General features: G+C 38.0%; 1 pseudogene; it reads right to left on the bottom strand.

The window, feature by feature from the left end:
• Window positions 1–233: 233 nt before the first annotated feature.
• The window catches only part of LOC129034599 (pescadillo homolog), a 77,507-nt pseudogene continuing 59,291 nt past the window's right edge, over window positions 234–18,449 (bottom strand).

Below are 18,449 nucleotides of genomic sequence, written 5' to 3'. Positions count from 1 at the left end.
CTGGGCACAGAGGCCTCTTCTCTACCCAGACCCAGCAAGGGAGCTCCATCCAAAGGAAGCCAGAGCTCCCCACCAGGCTAGCCAAGGAGCATGAGGGGCCAGGACTGGCTGGAGGAAGGAAGAGGAGAAAAGAAGTGACTCTGATCTGTCACCACACTTCGGTGCTCTGGCCTGCCTCTGCCACATCCAGCTGCTGGGGAGCTGGCCTTGGCCCTCTGAGGGGCCACTGGCACTCAAATTGGCCTTGACTTTTCGGCCTTCTTCTCAGATCTCACTGCCTCATCATGGGCTTTCTGCTACTCTGGTAGCTTTTTGGCCTCTTGGCTTTTTCGCCTTTTGTCAAACAAGATCTTCTGGTACAGGTACTTCTCTGGGTTCTTCATCATCATAATGGCCAGGCGCTTGGCCTCGCTCTCCTCCTCCTGGGCCAGCTGCTGCTGCTTCTCCAGCGTCTCGTGTCCTGCTATCACCCTGGGCTTCTTCCCCTCCGTTCTCTGCTCCTCCGGTGCTGCCAGCCAGGCCTTTTCCTCCGTTTCCGAACCACTCTCCTCTTCATTTTCTCCCCCTTCATCACCATCACCTTGGTTGTCTTCCTCCTCCTCCTCCTCTTCTGACTCATTCAAGTTTCCTGAGTCCTCTCCCCGCTGCAGAGCCAGAAGCTTCAGCTTCTCAGATGGGATGTAATCTCCTTCCTCCTCAGTCACAAAGGGTGAAGAATGTAGGGGTAGCTGCATTGCAGGGAAGTACTCTGCTCCAGGGAAGTGCAGTCTAGCGTTCATGGAGTCAAACACCCACTAGGGCTCCACGTAGTGTCTGCCAGTAACTGAGGTCTGCTGCCCAGGCCAGTCGACAATCTGGTGGGTGCTGCATAGGTGGGACCCATGCACTAAGGCTTTTCCCAGGATATGTCCCCCCCCAAACTCCTGATGACGAAGGCTAGGGCTTCAGGGGACACCTGTCAGTTAACGAAGAACTTCAAGCCCTCAAAAAGCTTCTTGTGCTTCTCCTGCGCCTCCAGCTCCTTCCTGTGATCCTCCTCCTGCACCGCCAACTCCCCATTGGCGGGAAACTCATCCACCTCGGCCTCTTCCTCTGTGGCAGGCACCACCGCGCGGGCCAGGCTGGCACTGAGGGCCTCCAGTTTCTCCACTGGGCTCTCTGAGTCCAGCGCGTAGATGCCCTCACTGGCTTTCACCTCTGCTTGGGCCTGACCCTCAGCTTGAGGGAATAGTGAACGTTGAGCGACTGGTAGAGGCTGAAGTTCATCGATGAAGCCCAGTAGGGTGCTGTAGGACTAGGTGAAGGTGGCCATGACCCTGTAGTCCACGTCTGTCCGGTGGTCGTGGGAGAAAGCACAGGGGTTGATCCACACGATGGGCTGCGCCAGCACCTCAGCCTGGTAGTAAATGCCTTTGATGGACAGGAAGACCTTGCTCGGGGAACAGGCAGCGATGATGTAATGCATGAACTCCGCTGCGAGCCCGCAGCACAGCGGAACGGTCTGCACATGGCACTTGTCAGTCCGGGGGAAGGTGGAAAAGAGGAAGCACATGGAGAAGGCGGTGCCGCCCAGGTCCCCACGGGCGTCGATGAATGTGGGGTACCGTTCCTTGATGATGTGGTCATGTTTGCAGTCGGCCTTATTGTCCTTTAGATGTTCCACGGTGTTCCGCTGGCTCTTCTCACAGGCCTTCCGGGGCTTCCGGACAGACACCTTGCATTCCCGGACCTTGTTGACGATGAATTCTTGGAGGAGAAACCTGATACCTTCTATGAGGTAACAAGTTTGCGCTGCAGTAGCACCTTTATTAACCTTCTTCTTGTGTTTGGGTTCATGGGGATAAATGCCCATCAGGGTGCACGGCCACCTCGAGTCAGCCATGATCGGGGGAGCTTCTTTCGGGCTTTGTTTCCCGTGATGTGGTTGGCGGGCGAGCCTCGTTCCTGCTGCTGCTTCTCAAGGCCTCCCGTAGCTCCATGTTGAAGAGCCCACGAGTGCCGCGGACTGACAGTGCCACTTCCTCCCCGAGTCTGTATTTGTCCTGTGGTAAAAATCTTTTACTCTCTAAATATAGACCAAACTTTATATTAATTAATTTCGTAACATTTAGTCTTCAGTTTTAACATTTAATTATATATTTCAACTTCGGGGATAAAAATGTATTACAAAAAAATGTTTACATTGCGTTTTAATGACCTATAGGCTACTGTATTATGGTTCAAGTAACTATTACTTTATTGAAAAAAAATTCTTTAATGGTCTCATTCCTATAAAGTTCAAACAACATGGTATTCAATATCATGGTCTTTCTGAAACTGCAAGCAGTTTTTGTTTTTGTTTTTGTTTTTGTTTTCTATCCCACTGGGCACATAAATAGATAACTAGACAGCCATAGGACAGTACAGAACAAATGTGGGCAAAAGTCAAATCTACAAATGATGAACTCTTCCCTTTATATCCAACCCAATAGGTGAGCACCTTTAACTTATTTTTAGAACAATTATTTTGCAAATACAAAAGCAAAAACAATGCATATACTGAAACACAAACAAGAAAATAATATATAGCATGCAATAATTAGAAAGTTCCCTTTAGACATCTCATTTGCCATGTAAATCTTCTCCTCAGATTTAACCATTGTTAGCACTTTGGTGCATGTAATGTTTACCTTTTAGACCATTTAAATTGCATTCACACGATTTCTGCACACATATGCTCATATATTTTATTTTGCAACTTTCTCTTTTTTGTTGAGCAAAATGCCATTGATATATTTCCAGGTCAGTACTACCCATCTACCTTGCTGTGTATAATGGTTCCAGAGTATTTCTTACTATGACCAGAGCATACTTTATTGAATCATTTCTGTACTTATAAATATTTATTTTCTATACCAAACATTCAGGATTTTTTTATACAGTATTAACTAGAAAAATTTATATGGCCAAATTCTTAAACATTTCTCAAATCCTATGTAGGATTCCCTTATTCTCATTTATGCTTTCAATGTTTCTTCTGAATTTCTCCATTAAAACATCTCTCACTTCAATTCAATAATTTATCTATAAGTTTATATGCTACTCTAGTGAATGAGTTGTTTTTTGGCAACTGAGTTTCCAAAACACTATCTACTCTCAGGAAATGTATTTTGAGTTCAAGGGTAAATGAATAAATGAATTTCTCATCACCAAGTTACTTTTGTTCAGTTGTCAAACTATTTTATTCATTTTCTCTTAGTTAAGGCTGTCAAAATTAACCATCGCTATCTTATTTTTACTTTTTCCTTTATGCATAGCCTGGTAATTTTCTCCTCTGTGTTTTTGTAATTCGTTTATTCATTCGGAACCAATTGGACTAGAAGCTGGAGAAAGCAGGCTAGGGTCAGAACTGCAAGCTCTCTGTCCTCATAATCTTAAGTATAAGAGATGAGAGACAAATAAAAACATAGGTATGTATGTGTAAATGTCCATATATGTTATTAAGAAAAACTGGAGCATTATAGTAACCTATAACAAGGAGACATAATTTGTCAGTTACCATATTGTGCAAAACCTTGTATGTAAAAATTTGGGGGGGGGTTATGCTAATAGCATTGAGATCAGCTTAATGTTTTTATACACTGAGGGGACATGTTCGGTTTGTAATTTTGAAAATATAACTCCAGCTGTAATATATAAAAGAAGCTGAAAAGGGTAAAAATAAATGTAGGAATGTAGGAGGATGTTGCATCAATACAGAAAAAAAATGGGATGATAGTTTGGATACAAGGAGTAAGAATGGAGATGGAGAGAAGTTCTTAAATACATTGGTAATATTGGCAGGACTTGATATGAGACTAAATATGGGGCTATCAAGGAAAGAGAATTTGGCAAGGATTGCCTGCACCTTTTTAGATTTTGGCTTTGATATCTGAACAGATGACAGAACAAAGATTGGTTTGGTTAAAAAGATAATGAGCCCAGATATGTAGTTGGGTTTTGGGTTCCTTTAAGGAATCCAAGTTGTAGATACTTAATAAGTAGTTGTATACACTGATCTCAAATTAAGTAGGTTTTCATATGCATGAGAGGAGTTTGAAAACTCTAGCTTCAAGAAATAGCAAAAATTGAAATATACAACAATAATTAATGGAGAAATATTAGCAGTACGAACACAATTATTCATACAATTGTGAAACTATGATTCCTTCTAAAACTTTCCACAGATAAGTAATTATCAAAAAGTCTATATAAAAATAATTAGAGAATATTAAAGTACTATTTTAGCATGTCTGAATTTTTGACAAAGAAAATTAAAACATAAAATTTTGGTGTTTATTTTCATTTTCTGTGTTTTTAAAATAAGCTTTAGCCCACCTTATGGAGTTCCTTCTTTGGTATTTTGCATTTCATAAATATGACTTTATGACAACAAAAATAACCTTCAATTCATGGTACATTGGTGAAAAGGAAGAAAGGTGAGGGGATAATATTACATAAGTTGATTTAGAAATGCATGGATGATTTCATTTTTATTTTAACTTTTATTTGAAAACTGAACCCAGATAAGGCCATATTTACTCTACTCCATATAGAGTAGTTCAAAGATAGGATTTCTCAAAGCAGAGCTTTGATGCTTACTCTGAATCAGTGGAAAGACATTTTATTCAAAAGTCGAAAATGTGCTTTCACTTCTGTTATTTATGACTGCTGTCTTACAGTGTCATCATCCTGCATGAAGCATTATACCCCTCTGACTTGTTGCAGGATAATAATGCAAAAATATATGTAATAAAAACTGCCACATAGTTCCCCAAAATGTACAAAAAAATACTAGCTTTTTACATTGTATAATTTTCCACACATACAGTTTCCATTCAAATTGCTGGTCAAGTTTCAATAATTTGTTCAAATTTAAGCTTAATGCTCCCTGGGACGTCTACTAATCTTTAATAAAAGAACAAGGTAATTGGTTCATTTACAGTTTTGTTCATTTAGATTTCATCAAGAATATTTTAGTAAGAACTGTATTTTATTTGAAGAAAAAGTATTTTTCTCCTTAATAGGTGATTTCACTTTAAATTTTAAATAGGAAATACAATTGACCCTTCTTCAAAGGAATGGAATTTGTATTTAAAAATCTGAGTCTCCTTTTGAAAAGAAAGCATTATATTTTTTCCTAAAGTGTTAAGCACACACACACAGATTTTGTATATTTATATATATACATACATGTTTTATATATTTACATATACACACATTTTATATATTTATGTATATATGCACACCTATTTTGTATATGTATGAGTTTTTTTACATTTATATATATTTGTATGTGTGTGTGTGTGTGCATATGTGTGCGTGTATTATATGAGGTTAGAGAGAGAACAGACTTGAGCTAACATCCTTAACGCTCTGATATACAAGTTAAAGATTTGATCAAAGTATCAGTTATTTGAATTTTTAAAATACACACTGGAGATTCATAACTGAAATTCTAATGCTGAATATGTTAAGGATAATGGGCAGTAAAATAAAAGGAACAATGCATTCTTGGAATAAAGAAAGGATAAAGAGTCAATCATTTTTGTTTTAAGCCTCTGGTTGTCTAAAATTGACACAGAGAATTCACTCTTCTTGGAGAGGACTCTGAATGTGAATGATTAGCATTACAGGAAAACCTAAAAGCAAGAGCGGGTCCCGACCACAGCATTACTGATTTGCATTCTACCTAAAATTATACTCTGATGGCTGTTCAGACTCCCATCCTGTGCTGCAAAGTTTCCTCAAGTATTTGTCCTGCTCCTCTTAATGCCTATAAAATACATCTCAATAGGTATTTTAAGCTGACCTCTGTTATGTTTATGACAAAATATACAGAACAGCAAATAATTTGAAGAACTCAAGGAGAAAAGAACCCCTAACACTTCAGCAGTACAGAAAATAACCAGAATCTGTCTCATCATATATTCATCCAGTCACTAATTTAACACCTGTTACATGTCAGGCTATATCCTTGGGATATATTGGTGAGTTAAATACATTGGTGAGCTAACCAACAGTTCGTACATATGTGGAACTTAAATTCTAGCATGACATAGAAAACATTTCATGTTCTGATATTTTCTGGTTGTACTAAAATATATACATAATAGCGAATATTATAATAACCACCATAGTGACCAAGATACTTTGTCTTCAATTGGCCACATTTAAGAGCATCTTTCTGTATTTGGGCATCATTCAGAGTTCATCAATATCAAGTGACTGCTGTCACAACTAAAGAAAAAGTATGCACATTTGAAGACATATGTAGTGAATATCTGTATATTGCTTTAAAATCCATGCACCAGACTCCCATATTATCCAATAATGGCAATTTGGGACTCTTTTTGCAATGACTTTATAAACCCTTGCTTTAGGTATATTTGGTTTTTGGCGGGTGAGGGTTGTTTGTTTTGTTTTAGGCTGTCATCTCTGTTCACAGTCTAACACAGTGTTTTGTAGGATAAGATTGAAGACATATTGTATGTTCCAGGGTGTGGAAGGAATAAATATTTGACTGTATATATTCTTACGTTATTCCTGAAACTTGTGGAAAGCAACAGGAAAGAGAAAATCATGAAGCCAGAAATCTTTAAAAATCACTATTTACAATGTCAATAAAATACAGCATGATTCCCTGTGCTTTTGTTATGTTGTAGGAAAAGATAGTTTAAGAAGACATAAATTTATGTGAACTGCTGAGATTTTCTGACAATTTTTATCTCTTTTACCTTCCAAGTGTAAAAAAGATAAAAGAAATATTATGCTTGCATTACTGTAGCATTGGCAGGGATAGGTTTTACGAATGCTATTGTAACTAAAGTGTTTGGTCATTGCAAGCAAATTGATCAAGTTCAACATTTCAAATTTTGCAAACCAAAGAAGCAAGAGTTACTTTCTCATCCTGCCATCTTTCTACTTAATTATAGAGGCAATAAAGTAACTTCATTTATCTGATGATGATAAGCTAATTTATATGGTAAACACCCAATGCCTATTATGTGGCAAAAATGATGATTACCTGCAAATGTTTCTTATAAACAGTTTCATAGAGTTTAGATGGCTTCTATTCTTAAATTATTTTTTTCTCATATGAACCGTATTTCTCATATGAACCGTGTTCATTGGAACAAAAAAACTCAACTCTTTTGGAAGAACTCTGACATTTGGTGTGATTCTTTAACATACTGTTTGCGAGGACCCAGTGGAATTAATGAGATTGATGGAATTTCAGTCCCCAGATTTGACTGAGTGAACGATAATAGAATTTAGGAATGGAGCACAATGGGGACAATGTTGAAAATAGGTTATCTGAAAACAGATGTACACATTTTGGAGTCAATACTCTTGCATTATCTCTTTTATTATTATACTTTAAGTTCTGGGGTACATGTGCAGAATGTGCAGTTTTGTTACATAGGTATACACGTACCATGGTGGTTTGCTGCACCCATCAACCCATCACCTATATTAGGTATTTCTCCTAATGTTATACCTCCTAATGTTGTATCTCCCCCAACTCCCCGACAGGCCCCAGTGTGTGATAGTCCTCTCCCTATGTCCATGTGTTCTCATTGTTCAACTCCCTCTTATGAGTGACAACATGCGGTGTTTGGTTTTCTGTTCTTGTGGTAGTTTGCTGAGAATGATGATTTCCAGCTTCATCCATGTCCCTGCAAAGGACATGAACTTATCCTTTTTTATGGCTGCATAGTATTCCACAGTGTATATGTGCCACATTTTCTTAATCCAGTCTATTATTGATGAACATTTGGGTTGGTTCCAAGTCTTTGCTATTGGGAATAGTGCTGCAATAAACATACGTGTACATGCGTCTTTATAGTAGAATGATTTATAATCTTTTGGGTATAAACCTTCTCAGAGGAATAATGTAACTCACTCATTTAGTCTCTAAGAATATTTTTTCCTAATTTTTCACTTTAACTTGTTTTTCTCTCCAGTTTTAAGGGATTCTCAATATTTTAGTTATACTTGATAGAGCCTGATAAAGGAGTGGAGCATCTTCTATTGGACAACTCTCTCTATAGGAGTAACTGCCAAAAAAATTTAGTGGCTAAAAAATTGACTTTATGATTCTGTAGGTAGATAATTTGGGCTGGGTTTACTAGGCAGTTCTGATTTGAACCAGACATAGGTTATCTCATTCTCATGCATCTGCAGTTAAATGGTGGGCCAGCTGTGACTGGTTGGTTCTGATGGGTGGGACTTCTGGGACCAACTTGCTCTTCTCTCTATGTGTTCTTTTATCCTACATTAGCCTTGCCTAAACTCATTCCCACAGTAGCCCTAGAGTTCCAAAGCCTCATTGTGCCAGCACTTTAAATATCCCCTTGCATCAGGTTTTCTACTGTTCCACTGGCCTAAGCAAGTCCTAAGCCTTGCCAAATTTCAAGAGATTTTAACATAAACTTGACCTCTTGATAAGTAGAGCTGCAGAGCATTTATCTTTTTTTTTCCCCAATCTACCATATTCCTTTTGAATAAAGCCACTAGGAATTTAATATTTAAGTCTCAGCAATTCCTGTATCGAAGTGGTCACTTGAGGGTAGGAGGGGCACTGAATTCTTCAATGTATATGTCAACCTATTGACGTAAGACACAGGTTTCAGCATGGGCAGAGTGCTAAGGAATAAGGCAATATAACATTTTTAGGGAAATTCAAATATTTTTATACTGTACTAGTAAAGGAAGTAAGATTAGGCTTTGTTCATAGAAAATGCTGCTGGGTCAATGAATAAGTAATGAGTATCTAGAAAGGCCAGCCCATGGGTGACTCAACAGATATCCTAAGAGGACTCTCAAAGGTTTCTAATCAAATAGCTGAGATCATTCTGGATGCATCATTTGGTAGTAATCAAGACTGAAATCCAGTAGACATTTAGTTGACTGTTATTTCAGTAAGATTCTGTAGTAGTTGCTGTTTGTTCTCCACTGGATCTCCTGTTAGCAGGCTGATGTGCCTATCCCCTAGCTATTGTAAGTGCTGCCTGCTAATGGCTCACAGCTACCCCAGTTCCTAGATAATCGCTTCAGCTAGCAGAAGCCAACTTTGTTGGAATGTTATGTACACACCTACTCATACTGAGGCAGTGTCCATTCATGAACGATTGATACAGAGGCAACTTTCCCTCAAAGGGGCAAAACACTACAGTAAGATTTCTATTTCAGAGGCCTTATCCTCCAATGTGGATTCAGCCCAGGATATACTTTACCAGAATGAATAGTCTTGCTTGACCCTTCCCTTTTCCTTTCACTCACTTCAGACTATATTTTTTTTTATTAAAAGCTATCCTTCAATATATAACTACTACCCAAATCTCTGTCTCAGCCTCTGCTTTTAGATATCCTAATCTAAGATACATGTTATTACTTCCTGAAGTAAGCAACATGCATATTTTTTATCATCAAACAGAATACACAGCATAGGAGCACAGAGCCCTTTCTCAGACCTTCTCTTGTGTTCTCTCTTGGCTTGATGCTGTGAAGAGTCCTCATAAAGCACTACTTATCTGACTCACTGAGCACATGTTCTGCGATGGGGTCATCAATTTTTTTTCTGTAAAGGTCAAGTAGTATATGTTTTTGGCTTTATAGCCATAAATCTTAGTCACAGCTACACAACTCTGCTGTTTTTGTGTGAAGAGAGCCTTAGATAATACAAATAGAAAATGACAAATGAATGGTGTAAGTAAATAGTGGCTATAGAATTATTCCTTACACTATTGTTTCTTTTTCTTACTTGAATTTCTTTTATTATTATTATTATTATTATACTTTAAGTTTTAGGGTACATGTGCACAATGTGCAGGTTAGTTACATATGTATACATGTGCCATGCTGGTGTGCTGCACCCATTAACTCATCATTTAGCATTAGGTATATCTCCTAACACTATCCCTCCCCCCCTCCCCCCACCCGACAACAGTCCCCAGAGTGTGATGTTCCCCTTCCTGTGTCCATGTGTTCTCATTGTTCAATTCCCCTCTATGAGTGAGAACATGTGGTGTTTAGTTTTTTGTCCTTGCCATAGTTTACTGAGAATGATGATTTCCAATTTGATCCATGTCCCTACAAAGGACATGAACTCATCATTTTTTATGGCTGCATAGTATTCCATGGTGTATATGTGCCACATTTTCTTAATCCAGTCTATCACTGTTGGACATTTGGTTTGGTTCCAAGTCTTTGCTATTGTGAATAGTGCCGCAATAAACATACGTGTGCATGTGTCTTTATAGCAGCATGATTTATAGTCCTTTGGGTATATACCAAGTAATGGGATGGCTGGGTCAAATGGTATTTCTAGTTCTAGATCCCTGAGGAATCGCCACACTGACTTCCACAATGGTTGAACTAGTTTACAGTCCCACCAACAGTGTAAAAGTGTTCCTATTTCTCCACATCCTCTCCAGCACCTGTTGTTTCCTGACTTTTTAATGATCGCCATTCTAACTGGTGTGAGATGGTATCTCATTGTGGTTTTGATTTGCATTTCCCTGATGGCCAGTGATGATGAGCATCTTTTCATGTGTCTTTTGGCTGCATAAATGTCTTCTTTTGAGAAGTGTCTGTTCATATCCTTTGCCCACTTTTTGATGGGGTTGTTTTTTTTTCTTGTAAATTTGTTTGAGTTCATTATAGATTCTGGATATTAGCCCTTTGTCAGATAAGTAGGTTGCGAAAATTTTCTCCCATTTTGTAGGTTGCCTGTTCACTCTGATGGTAGTTTCTTTTGCTGTGCAGAAGGTCTTTAGTTTAATTAGATCCCATTTGTCAGTTTTGGCTTTTGTTTCCATTGCTTTTGGTGTTTCAGACATGAAGTCCTTGCCCATGCCTATGTCCTGAATGGTATTGCCTAGGTTTTCTTCTAGGGTTTTTATGGTTTTTGGTCTAACGTTTAAGTCTTTAATCCATCTTGAATTAATTTTTGTATAAGGTATAAGGAAGGGATCCAGTTTCAGCTTTCTACATATGGCTAGCCAGTTTTCCCAGCACCATTTATTAAATAGGGAATCCTTTCCCCATTGCTTGTTTTCTCAGGTTTGTCAAAGATCAGATAGTTGTAGATATGCGGCATTACTTCTGAGGGCTCTGTTCTGTTCCATTGATCTATATCTCTGTTTTGGTACCACTACCATGCTGTTTTGGTTATTGTAGCCTTGTAGTATAGTTTGAAGTCAGGTAGCATGGTGCCTCCAGCTTTGTTCTTTTGGCTTAGGATTTACTTGGCGATGCAGGCTCATTCTTGGTTCCATATGAACTTTCAAGTAGTTTTTTCCAATTCTGTGAAGAAAGTCCTTGGTAGCTTGATGGAGATGGCATTTAATCTATAAATTACCTTGGGCAGTATGGCCATTTTCACGATATTGATTCTTCCTACCCATGAGCATGGAATGTCCTTCCATTTGTTTGTATCCTCTTTTATTTCATTGAGCAGTGGTTTATAGTTCTCCTTGAAGAGGTCCTTCACGTCCCTTGTAAGTTGGATTCCTGAGTATTTTATTCTCTTTGAAGCAATTGTGAATGGGAGTTCACTCATGATTTGGCTCTCTGTTTGTCTGTTATTGGTGTATAAGAATGCTTGTGATTTTTGCACATTGATTTTGTATCCTGAGCCTTTGCTGAAGTTGCTTATCAGCTTAAGGAGATTTTGGGCTGAGACAATGGGGTTTTCTAGATATACAATCATGTCGTCTGCAAACAGGGAAAATTGGATTTCCTCTTTTCCTAACTGAATACCCTTTATTTCCTTCTCCTGCCTAATTGCCCTGGCCAGAACTTCCAACACTATGTTGAATAGGAGTAGTGAGAGAGGGCATCCCTGTCTTGTGCCAGTTTTCAAAGGGAATGCTTCCAGTTTTTGCCCATTCAGTATGAGATTGGCTGTGGGTTTGTCATAGATAGCTCTTATTATTTTGAGATACGTCCCATCAATACCTAATTTATTGAGAGTTTTTAGCATGAAGGGTTGGTGAATTTTGTCAAAGGCCTTTTCTGCATCTATTGAGATAATCATATGGTTTTTGACTTTGCTTCTGTTTGTATGCTGGATTACATGTATTGATTTGCGTATATTGAACCAGCCTTGCATCCCAGGGATGAAGCCCACTTGATCATGATGGATAAGCTTTTTGATGTGCTGCTGGATTCGGTTTGCCAGTATTTTATTGAGGATTTTTGCATCAATGTTCATCAAAGATATTGGTCTAAAATTCTCTTTTTTGGTTGTGTCTCTGCCCAGCTTTGGTATCAGGATGATGCTGGCCTCATAAAATGAGTTAGGGAGGATTCCCTCTTTCTCTATTGATTGGAATAGTTTCACAAGGAATGGTACCGGTTCCTCCTTCTGTACAACACCATCATCAAAGACCAAAAGTAGTTAAAACCACAAAGATGGGGAAAAAACAGAGCAGAAAAACTGGAAACTCTTAAAGGCAGAGCGCCTCTCCTCCTCCAGAGGAACACAGTTCCTCACCAGCAACGGAACAAAGCTGGACGGAGAATGACTTTGACGAGTTGAGAGAAGAAGGCTTCAGACCATCAAACTACTCTGAGCTACAGGAGGAAATTCAAACCAAAGGCAAAGAAGTTGAAAACTTTGAAAAAACTTTAGACGAATGTATAACTAGAATAACCAATACAGAGAAGTGCTTAAAGGAGCTGATGGAGCTGAAAGCCAAGGCTCGAGAACTACGTGAAGAATGCAGAAGCCTCAGGAGCCGATGCGACCAACTGGAAGAAAGGGTATCAGTGATGGAAGATGAAATGAATGAAATGAAGTGAGAAGGGAAGTTTAGAGAAAAAAGAATAAAAAGAAACAAACAAAGCCTCCAAGAAATATGGGACTATGTGAAAAGACCAAATCTGCGTCTGATTGGTGTACCTGAAAGTGACGGGGAGAATGGAACCAAGTTGGAAAACACTCTGCAATATATTATGCAGGAGAACTTCCCCAATCTAGCAAGGCAGGCCAACATTCAGATTCAGGAAATGCAGAGAACACCACAAAAATACTCCATGAGAAGAGCAACTCCAAGACACATAATTGTCAGATTCACCAAAGTTGAAATGAAGGAAAAAATGTTAAGGGCAGCCAGAGAGAAAGGTCGGGTTACCCACAAAGGGAAGCCCATCAGACTAACAGCGGATCTCTCAGTAGAAACTCTACAAGCCCGAAGAGAGTGGGGGCCAATATTCAACATTCTTGAAGAAAAGAATTTTCAACCCAGAATTTCATATCCAGCCAAACTAAGCTTCATAAGTGAAGGAGAAATAAAATCCTTTACAGACAAGCAAATGCTGAGAGATTTTGTCACCACCAGGCCTGCCCTAAAAGAACTCCTGAAGGAAGCACTAAACATGGAAAGGCACAACCGGTACCAGCTGCTGCAAAATCATGCCAAAATATAAAGACCATCAAGATAAGGAAGAAACTGCATCAACTAACGAGCAAAATAACCAGCTAACATCATAATGACAGGATCAAATTCGCACATAACAATATTAACTTTAAATGTAAATGGACTAAATGCTCCAAGTAAAAGACACAGACTGGCAAATTGGATAAAGAGTCAAGACCCATCAGTGTGCTGTATTCAGGAAACCCGTCTCACGTGCAGAGACACACATAGGCTCAAAATAAAAGGATGGAGGAAGATCTACCAAGCAAATGGAAAACAAAAAAAGGCAGGCGTTGCAATCCTAGTCTCTGATAAAATAGACTTTAAACCAACAAAGATCAAAAGAGACAAAGAAGGCCATTACATAATGGTAAAGGGATCAATTCAACAGGAAGAGCTAACTATCCTAAATATATATGCACCCAATACAGGAGCACCCAGATTCATAAAGCAAGTCCTGAGTGACCTACAAAGAGACTTAGACTCCCACACATTAATAATGGGAGACTTTTACACCCCACCGTCAACATTAGACAGATCAACAAGACGGAAAGTTAACAAGGATACCCAGGAATTGAACTCAGCTCTGCACCAAGCGGACCTAATAGACATCTACAGAACTCTCCACCCCAAATCAACAGAATATACATTTTTTTCAGCACCACACCACACCTATTCCAAAATTGACCACATAGTTGGAAGTAAAGCTCTCCTCAGCAAATGTAAAAGAACAGAAATTATAACAAACTGTCTCTCAGAACACAGTGCAATCAAACTAGAACTCAGGATTAAGAAACTCACTCAAAACCGCTCAACTACATGGAAACTGAACAACCTGCTCCTGAATGACTACTGGGTACATAACGAAATGAGGGCAGAAATAAAGATGTTCTTTGAAACCAACGAGAACAAAGACACATGTGTACCAGAATCTCTGGGATACATTCAAAGCAGTGTGTAGAGGGAAATTTATAGCACTAAATGCCCACAAGAGAAAGCAGGAAAGATCCAAAATTGACACCCTAACATCACAATTAAAAGAACTAGAAAAGCAAGAGCAAACACATTCAAAAGCTAGCAGAAGGCAAGAAATAACTAAAATCAGAGCAGAACTGAAGGAAATAGAGACAAAAGAAACCCTTCAAATAATTAATGAATCCAGGAGCTGGTTTTTTGAAAGGATCAACAAAATTGATAGACCGTTAGCAAGACTAATAAAGAAAAAAAGAGAGAAGAATCAAATAGATGCAATAAAAAATGATAAAGGGGATATCTTACTTGAATTTCTATGATACCACCCTCATAAACAGGTAGCATCTATCCCATTCATATTGCTGATACTACATTAAAATTTATGAATAGTTTAATTTATATGTGATGTTACAACTGCGCAAAGAATGCTTATTTTTCTCTGCTCCACTTGATTGTAGGGAATGCAGACATACCTCATTTTATTGCCCTATGAAGATATTGTATTTTTCACAAATTGAAGATTTGTGACAAACTTGTGTCAAGCAAGTCTATTGGCATCATTTTTTTCAACTGTATATATTCATTGTGTATCTCTGTATAACATTTTAGTAATTCTTGGAATGTTTCGAAAATTTTTATTATATCTGCTACGATGATCTTCGATCAGTGATCTTTGATGTTACTATTGTAATTGTTTTGGAAAGCCACAAACTATGCCCATATAAGACAGGAAAAATAATCGATAAACGTTACATGTGTTCTGACTGCTCCACTGATCAGATGTTCTCCCCATCTCTCTCACTCTTCTCAGACGTCCCTATTCCCAGAGTCACAACAGCATTGAAATTAAACCAGTTAATAACCCTACAATGGCCTCTAAGCGTTAAAGTGAAAGGCAGAGTCTCATGTCTCTCACTTTAATTCAAAAGCTAGAAATGATTAAGCTTAGTGAGGAAGGCATGTTGAAAGCCAAGACAGAGCAAAAGTTAGGCCTCCTGCACCAAACAGTTATCCATGTTCTAAATGAAAAGGGAAAGCTCATGAGGGAAATTAAAAGTGCTACTCCAATGAACACACAAATGATAACAAAATGAAATAACCTTATTGCTGATATGAAGAAAGTTTTAGTGTTAAATTCTTAAGCCAAGTCGTAAACCAGAGCAAAACCTTAACTCTCTTCAAATCTATGAAAATTAAGAGAGGTGTGGAAGCTGCAGAAGAAAAGTTAGAAGCTAGGAGAGGTTGGTTCATGAGTTTAAGTAAATCATCTCTATAACAAAAAAGTGCAGGTGAAGCAGCAAATGCTGATGTAGAAGCTGTATCAAGTTATTCAGAAAACATACCTAAGATAATTAATGTGGATACACTTATCCACAAATTTTCAATGTGAATGTAACAGCCTTATACTGGAAGAAGATGTCATGAGGACTTTCATAGCTAGAGAGGAAAAGTCAGTGTATGTCTTCAAAGTTTCCAGGGACAGGTTGACTCTTTTCTTACAGGTTACTACAGCTGTTGACTTTAAGTTGAAACCAATACTCATTTACCATTCTTAAAATCTTAGGGCCCTTAAGAATCATGTTAAATCTACCCTGTGCTCTAGAAATGGAATAACAACACCTCAAAGACAGCACATGTATTAAATCCAATGTCAAGACCTACTGATCAGAAAAAAGATTCCTTCCAAAATATTACTGCTAACTAACACTGCATCTGGTCATCCAAGAGCTCTGGCAGGGATGTATAAGAAGAAAAATATATGATTTCATGCTTTCTAACACAACACTAATCCTTCAGTCCGTGTATTAAGCCATAATTTTGACTTTTAACTCCTATTATTCAAGAAATGCCCTTTATTCAGGTTATCCCTGCCATAGACAGTGATTCTTCTGATGGATCTGGGAAGAGTAAATTGAAAACCTACAGAAAAAGATTCACCATTATAGAAGCCATTAGGAGCATTCATGATTCATGGGAGAAGGACAAAATATTAACATTAACAGGAATTTGGAAGAAGTTGATTCCAACCCTCAGAGTTGACTTTGGTGTTCAAAACTTCAGTAGAGGATATGTTAATAACTATAGATGTGGTGGGAAGAGCAAAAGAACTAGAAGATGTGACTGAATTCCTAAAATCTTGTGATAAAACTTTAATGGATAAAGAGTTGCTTTTTATGGATGACCAAATAAAATGATCTCATGAGTGGAATTTACTACTGGTTAAGACACTATTAACCTTGTTAAAATCACAGCAAATGATTTAGAATAGTGCATAAACTTTGTTAATAAAACAGTGGCAGAGTTTGAGAGAATTTACTCCAACTTTGAGGTAAGTTTTGTGGGTAAATTCTATCAAACAGCATGATATGCTACAGAAAAATCTTTCATGAAAGAAAAAGTCAACTGATGTGGCAACCTCACTGTCTTATTTTAAGAAATTGTCACAGCCACTCCAACCTTCAGCAACCAACACGGTGATTAGTCAGCAGCCATCAACATTGAGGCAAGATCCTCCACCAGCAGAAATATTATGCTTGGCCTAAGGGTCAGAGGATTATCAGTGTTTTCAATAATAAAATACACTTTAATTAAGGTATGTACTTTTTTTTAAAGACATACTGCTATTGCACAGTTATTATAAAGTATAATGTAAACATAACTTTTTTTTTTTTTGAGACGGGGTCTCGCTCTGTCGCCCAGGCTGGAGTGCAGTGGCACGACCTCGGCTCACTGCTAGCTCCACCTCCCGGGTTCACGCCGTTCTCCTGCCTCAGCCTCCCAAGTAGCTGGGACTACAGGCACTCACCACCACGCCTAGCTAATTTTTTGTATTTTTAGTAGAGACGGGATTTCACCATGTTAACCAGGACAGTCTCGATCACCTGACCTCGTGATCTGCCCGCCTCAGCCCCCCAAAGTGCTGGGATTACAGACCTGAGCCACTGTGCCTGGCCAACATAACTTTTATATGTAATGGGAAATCAAAAAAATTCTGTGACTCAATTGTGATATCTGTTTTATTGTGGTGGTCTGAATCTGAAATCACAATATCTCAGTCTTTTTCATAATATCAGACTTTATAAAAAAGTTAGTCTTTCCTCTCTTCCTCCTTGTCTTCCTTCTCCTTCCCTTTGTGAGATTAAAGTTTTGAGTGATTTCCAAGATGATAAATAAAACTGAGGGAAGTATTCAGTGACAAATTCAAAATATCCTAATATAACTTAAAATATATGTTTGCAGGCCTCACTTAAAAACATTTAGCACTGTTGTACCATTTAATATCTTTTTCTGACAAACCTTATTAAGCTTCTTGATTGATTTTCACTTGAATTATTAAATACAAATTTTACATTTTATGTTTTCCTAATAGCTTAATAATCCCCTCCTACATTAAGGCTAAGCTAAATACATTATAGTAGTAATATTTTTCTCTCAACTTACTTTTTTAATGAATATGGAATGTTGCTAAGCTGACATTAGGACAAAAGAAGTCTAAAATAATATGTTATGGAACGTTGTGAGATGCAGTTTGATAACTGTGTGGTTTTATGATATGATATTTCATATTGTGAGCTATTTTCATTTTGTTCATTCATTAATGTATTTCTACAACCAAGTATGTATTGACAACTATTTAGATGTTACTTGTTATAGATGCTAAAATGTGAAAAAAAGATAAGAAATACAAAGATAGATAAAACATAATTTGTTTCCCGGAGGAACTTAAAATCAAAGGCAGGGAAAAGAATAAAAAAGAACAACTCCAAACTAAGGCAAAGATAAGTGACCGGACTTATTTGAAATAAAAGGCTCATGGATTAAGATATTAAGAACACACCAAGTTGAGAAATCAAGAACCTTCCTTAAAGAAAACCATGCTTAAACTTCATCTAGAAAATAAATAATATTTTATCAAGTAATGATATTAAAGAAAGAGCACAAGGTAAAAGGATGACCCTAAATTAGAGCATAGAATAAATTCAGCTTGAAACATGTTAAGAAATAACACTCGTTACATTTTAGTATACAGTA

Source organism: Pongo pygmaeus, chromosome 3 (assembly GCF_028885625.2).
Source record: "Pongo pygmaeus isolate AG05252 chromosome 3, NHGRI_mPonPyg2-v2.0_pri, whole genome shotgun sequence".
In the NCBI taxonomy this organism is placed as follows: Eukaryota; Metazoa; Chordata; class Mammalia; order Primates; family Hominidae; genus Pongo; species Pongo pygmaeus.
Note: the sequence above shows the minus strand (reverse complement) of the source record. Positions and strands in the feature narration are given on the sequence as shown.